The sequence below is a fragment of the Macrosteles quadrilineatus genome, unplaced genomic scaffold (assembly GCF_028750875.1).
Source record: "Macrosteles quadrilineatus isolate MER2022 unplaced genomic scaffold, UCM_ALF_1.0 Scaffold_6__1_contigs__length_79288215, whole genome shotgun sequence".
In the NCBI taxonomy this organism is placed as follows: domain Eukaryota; kingdom Metazoa; phylum Arthropoda; class Insecta; order Hemiptera; family Cicadellidae; genus Macrosteles; species Macrosteles quadrilineatus.
In genome coordinates, this window is record NW_026542599.1 from 41,651,845 (window position 1) to 41,658,882 (window position 7,038).

The window sequence follows — 7,038 nt, forward strand, 5'->3', positions numbered from 1 at the left end:
TATTCTTTTAGGGTCTTATGCAGAAGATCTCAGCACTTACTATAAGCTTCGGCAAAATTATACAAGGTGAATTAAGGTAAATAATTTAAGTTAATTAATTTTAAAATCAATATGATAATGTTTATGTTTGAGACATTGTCACGATTAGTAACAACGGATTTTCACTATATCGGAATCTAAGATGTAACATCGTCCTGAGTAGATAAAACTTTTAAAAAATAACATGAACACTACACATAATCAGTTAAAACTGTAAAATAATAAATGAAAACTACATAGAGAAATGTATAACAGTAAATACAAAACATTAACCCCTGTAAGGAAACAACATCTAGAGATGATAAAAAAATCAAGTATAGTAACATTGACTATACACAGAAATTTCTGTGTATAGTCAATGATAGTAACAAGAAGGAATTTTATTTTGAAGTACTGTAATTTAATTTTTTTAGTAACGAACGTCGTGAAAAATTATTTTAAACCACGTTTCTCAATATATTTGTCGGTTTTGGTTGCGTTAGGCAGTACAGGTTGCATTATATAGTAGTCTACTTAATGTTTATTTTCTTGAATTGTTGCCTCTATAAAACAATTTATGTTTGACTGAGCTTATACATAGGTTAAAAGAAATACGAAAATCTTCTGTGGAAACCAAAGTTGACTTCTTGATCAAAGATTAACCACCTAAACAGAAAACAAAAAAAATTATAAGATATCAAACTTTATTTTGAAGAGGACTTAACATCCATAGTCTGCAGGTGAGGTCCTGTTGATGCCAGGAGGTCACGAAAATGACCTTGACCTTCGACCTTGCCTACATTTATCAACACGACGAGGAAGATCCATTATCGATAACAACGAAGGCTGACAGCCGCCTCCCAACGCTGAAACCAAACACACGAAATACAAGAGCTTGTGCAGCTCTCCGCGAGTTGTTGATTGTTTCATTTACTCATTTATAGCATCAACATATTTTTACAAACTCTGATTCATCATCCGGCGTGTAAAGAAATAAATAATACTGATACTGAAGCATCATTCACGATTGCGCTTGAAGTAAAAAGGGGATCAGTTGTGTGGAAATTAAATATTTGAATATTACGAATAGCACAGCAGAAACGTGTTGTTATTATTATTTACAATTAAGATGTGGACGCCCATATGTGTATTTATTGAATGACGAATGCAAAACGATCAAGTAGCTTTGTTAATGATTAAGAACAGCTGTTTCTTTAGCCAGTATCATTTACTGAAAGCCCAGTGATCAATTAAGCTGAGTTCAGTTTTTAACCTTTAATAACTAATTAGAAATCTTTACTTTTCTCAGGACCCAGCCGAACATTTGGATTACCAGGTGAGCACCATCACCAATCAGCCATTTACTTTATCACATTGATTTATCGATCAGTTTACAAACGAATTAAAGCTTGTGAACATTGTTCCATCGCTTGTTGTAGGTCGAATCACCAGCAGTGAAAAGAAATCACTTTTAAACCATCGTGAATTTGAACCTATTTCTGTACTTGTGAGGTATCAGGGTAAGTAATGAAAAGTTTAAATATGTTGTAAATGGCAACGCGACAATAATTCTTATTTCGTCACATCCACAGTAAATCAAAAACAATTCAGGTACGGTGGAGTATTCCAAGAATCTTCTTTTATCCGATCAATGTAGAATATATATACTTGAGAGCGGGTTTTTGCGCTGCCCGCTTTGGAAGTAGAATGAGCAACACACGGCTAGAGAGGTGACAGGACGTGGAGTCGCGCAAAAACTGGTCTCCGTCGCGGACAGATGGCAAAGACACAAGACAGTCGCGGGCTCGCGGGCAGCCGTACACACTGCACGTTGTTAATGTGAGGAGGCTATGATGGATTCCTTACAAATGCTACAAGCACCATCTGAAAAACAGAGGGTTTCTAACTCAGTAGGTCGTTTAACCTAACCTACTGATCCCCCCATCTTACAGAAAAAATATCTGTCTGGGTGTAGTGTAATATCTTAGCAGGTAAAAAATATATTATTTATTTTAAAAACTTCCAGGAATCCTTTATATATCCTTTATAATAGAGTAGTTGGATAACCTTCATTATATATTGCATTTAATGCATTCGACCCAATAGGAAATATCATTGGAGCATATTATAGACACTCTATGACCGATGTCTGACTGCTTAGGGTTAGAGGAACCATAGATCAACTCATTAGCCCACCTCATTACACCGCTTGTCAAGCAGTTGTTGGAAGTATAAGTTTTTGCGTATAAAACCAATCTATCACCACCATGATGAATATACTATTGTTAAATTGTGAACCTAATGGTATAACAAACTTCCCCACTCCGATCAGTTCGGCTAGTCGGTGGACAGACCTCTCTTTACCAATCAGATTGGCTTGTCAGGAGACAGACATCCCAATGCTGATCAGATTGTCTAGCCAGGAAACAGGAGACAGACTTCCCAATTCAGACCAGTTCGGCTAGTCAGCAGACAGTCTCTGCAATACCGGCAATACTCATCAGTTCGGCTAGCCAGGGGACAGATCTCTCTTTACCGATTAGATTGGCTCGTCAGGAGACAGACGTCCCAATACAGACCAGTCAGGCTAGTTAGCAGACAGTCTCTGCAATACTCATCAGTTCGGCTAGCCATGACAGACTTTCCAATACCGATCAGATCGCATAGCCTGGTTGTAAAGCACAGACTTCCCAATACAGACCAGTTCGACTAGCCAGCAGTCAGTCTCTGCACTCATCAGTTCGGCTAGCCATGACAGACTTTCCAATACCGATCAGATCGCATAGCCTGTTTTAAAGCACAGACTTCCCAATTCCCAATACCGGTTCGATCGGCTACACTGATTGAAGACTGGCTTGAGATGATGTTATTAATTCCCGAGAAATGGTCGGCGTTTCCACATGGCTTTAGAGATAATCACAGGTTGTCTGTGTCCCACGCCCCCGACTGATGGGGTTGGCCAATCTCTATAAAAACATCGCCCTTGATTGTTGTGAGATTGGAATTGTTCTTTGAGTACTTTTGAGTTCTGGTCATGTGTGGAAATGTGTAATAATAGGTTGGTTTCTCAGAGAACGAACGTGAAGAACTTATGCTTGGAAGTCGTTTAAAATTCAACTAAAAACAGTTGCAGATATGCTCGAGTGTACTATTTATTTCATGTTACTTTACTATTGATTCCAAGAACGGTATGTAACCAGTACCAACAAGTTGGAATAATAAATACACTGAAAAAATTAAGTTGTAACCGTTTGAATCATTCTATATACCCAATAAACGAAACTAAGGTAGATAGTTTCAATATTACATTATAAATGGTTGGCTTCGAAGACCACGGTCCCTTCACCGGTCATGGTTAATGTTGAAAACCAAGTCCTGTTGTATTGCTCTTCTTTATGGCGTCTTTACTGTCATACTCCGGGCATTCTTCTATGTGCCCACCAGAACATATCTCCCTCACCTAGCACCGAAGCACTAGGATGATTAGGATAATCACTACTTACATTTTGCATCTTTTTACCTATATTCCTTGTAGCTTTCAGGTTGATCTTTCTTTTCCAAAATCATCTTTTAATTTCCTATCCTCCAAAGCAATTAAGAAAATTTAACGATTTATACTTCTCCTGGTGGTTATCTCTCCCCAGTTTCATAACGTTCCTGTTTATTTCCAGGCAAATCTGATCTAGTGCAGATTTTTGCCTGAAGCCTATACCAGATCATTATGCATTGCAGTGCCAATCCCAGCAGTCAGCGCGGCAGCATTCTCCTGCTCCGTGGGCGTCTTTTTCTCTTCAACCTGTTTAGTTTTTCTCCCTCTTGACCTGTCGCACGCCTGTTTGCTTCTTCTTCTCACTCAACAGCAATGATTCAATGATTCATCAGGACGACTTTAAATTAGTTTGCAATCAAACCTCTGTATGAGCGACATACAAAGTGAGTTAATAAATTTGCATGATTTTTTTGTTTGGTTTAGTCTACTTACAGTAATCCTTATTACTGTTGAAAAATGTGAATATATTTTCCCTTAGCTGTGCCTCTCCTCATATTATATTTTTGAGGGATCTGAAGATATAACTAACATTGTCCTATAGAGGGAGAATTTATGACAGGAACTGAAAGCTGAAGTAGGGATTGTAGCAGCTCAGAAACTAAAACTTTTACCGATCGAAACTTGAATAGGCCTATGGGTTACATGAATGACAATTTGCAGTAGAGTGCTGAAAAGGTGAATGATAAATCACTCCCGTATTTCTGCCAAGATTTCGCCAACATTTAGATAATAACAGGTTCCTTAGCCACGCCCAATGGTGATTGGTTCATTGGCAAGTTGCTATTTCCTACCACTGTTGGATACTGAAGTACACATACCATCAGTATATATCAGCTGCAGCTGATTAATTATTATAAATGGTATTGTTGAATGAGTCAATTGTAAAACACAGTTTCACCTGTAAATAATAGTTGGTATTGTAATATTTGTTGAGACATAAGTTAAGCATTTGTTTTCATTAAATGAAATAAACCATCCGGAGTAACTTAAAGTGTAGGCCTCGTCTACATACGTTAGATGGAAAATCACAAGTTCTCTAATTAATGAAGATAGTTGGTCCAAAAGAACATTTTCTCGGCCTCCTTAATTGGATTCAGCCAATTATATTTTTTGTCCCCCGTTAAATTCCCTAGGACTCTCGTTGGGAACCGTTCTGTATGAATATGTAATGCCATGGTTCGTCCTCAATCAATACTTGTTGTTATTCCATACATTTAATATAAACGATATTCAGAAATATAATAAGGCTGACTAAATATTTGAAGAGTACATACCTTTCTGTACAATATGCTGTACATATCTTCATCATTGAAACCCATCTATTCCAGGTAAAGGAAGGTTGGTATACACCTGATTATAGGGAGAAATAGACATTAAATTCCCTTGTTAAATCTTTAGCTAGTTTAGAATAAAAGAAACATAGTTAGATCGAGCCGCCGACAGTTTATGCTGCTGACAAAATTGATTGCTGAGGTATTTCGTATTCAAAAACTGTTTAACAAAGTCAAACGTAAATGGCGAGGTACTGGAAAATGTTTGCCCTTGTATAAACCAAGGGCAAAAATTTAATTTAGACATTTCCACACTCTCTGGCTCTGTTTGATTGTAAAAAATCCTCGCCTGATGGTCAACATGGATGATATTTATACCTCAATATACAATCCGAAGTATACCAACTTACATTGTAAGCATCTGTATTCAAAATTTAATGGTAAAAAATAGTTTATAAGCCATCTATAACTTAGATGCATACATAGTATACAATTAACACCTCTCATACCTGTACTAATTAGTAATCAATTAATTTACTTACAGATTGTCCACGTGGCACCCAGTTAACGCCTTTCTGATGAAATCAATTACAGACCTCATTCCTAGCTTTTCAAACCGGTTGTATCAATTTACGTTGTTTATGGCTTACGTGATCTAATTATATCTTCTGGTCCCAGTTAACTGTTTGCTCTGCTCATACGGTTATAATTGTTCTCTTCTAAATAAGAAAGCAATTAAAATGTTCGTCCTAAAAAAGTTAGGTTAGGTCAACACAACACATAATTTACTATTAAAGTTAGTATCTACGTGGTTCAGCCATAACAAAGGTTTTATCCAAAGAGAACACCGTCAGATGAACCTCACGTAGAGGGTGCCACTATCAAAATGATATTTTCTCCTTTCGTTTTAATACTTTGAGTTTATATGGCAGATGCCAGAGTTTACAGCATTTCTTCGTTTATTCATAAATCAGTATCTTTTCATTTTATATTGGTGTAAACTACACAAACAGGGTTTTTTCAGTTTAGCTTGGAGTAAACTACACAAATCAGTATCTGACAGGAGCACACTCAGTCAAAAAGTCATTTTAACGACGTTCATTTTTTATTCTTAAGCTGGTTAACTTGAGAAATTGATTGTCGTCTCGTTCGCGGTGGAGAATCTAAAATCATCCAACATCCCAACAAGCCCAAAATGCTAAATTGGACCAAACTATCAAACCTCAGGAAAAGATAAATAATCAACAGAAATAAACAGATCTGCTCAAAGCGTTTATTTACAACCACGCCTAGTTTGGTTTATGTGCTATCATTGTACAGAGTTGGGAACGTTTTCAATCTTCCAGATTCCATCTTCCTTCAATAGGCATCGCTAGGACTCGCCATTCCTTTGGTCTAATGAGCTACTTTGATTGACATCCTCAGCCGATTTACATACGGAATCTCGTCTGAGAGGTGAACCCCATCACGGATCTCAGGTCATAGTGAGGACATCGAGGTGACTCCAGTTAGGATATAGTGGATTAGTCAATTGAAAATATTAACACAAAAACCCCCTTATTGTAATATTCATTTTTGTTTTACTTAAACTTGTATACAATACATCGTGCTATTTACGGCAATTGATTTAAAACAGTTTAATTATCCATAGGTTCATAGGTTCAAATCATGAAACGGCAAATAAAATTACATTAAAATGCTTTACAAAACACAATTTGAACATATAAAAATATAAAGAAACATTTTAACCGAAGTCTAGACTTTACATCAGCCCGGTCACGTTAGATTTTGTCAATGTTCCTTTGTTTCGTGTTTTGTTGTATACGTATGTCCATTTTATGTTTTTGTGTCTTGTGTTTAACTGTGTTGACGAACTATTTATAATAACCTCTAAATTTTATTCAGCTGATTTATAATGATGATTTAATCTATAACGGGATGTGTGTGATATTTGATTTTGGATAAAATCAAGTCGAGCCAGCGACAGTGTGTCCTGATGTAAATTAAAGTACTCATTTCCGTCGTACACGCCGAATCTAACCAACCCAAACTCTAGGACACCTTACTATAGACGTTTTGTATCTTGTATCTGTTGACTAAAATGTATCGAAAACGTAAAATGTTTCGATAAAAGAGGTGTGACAGTTGAACACCCAGTCAGAGACCAATTTAACTAGGGTTTCTTTCAAATAGACAACA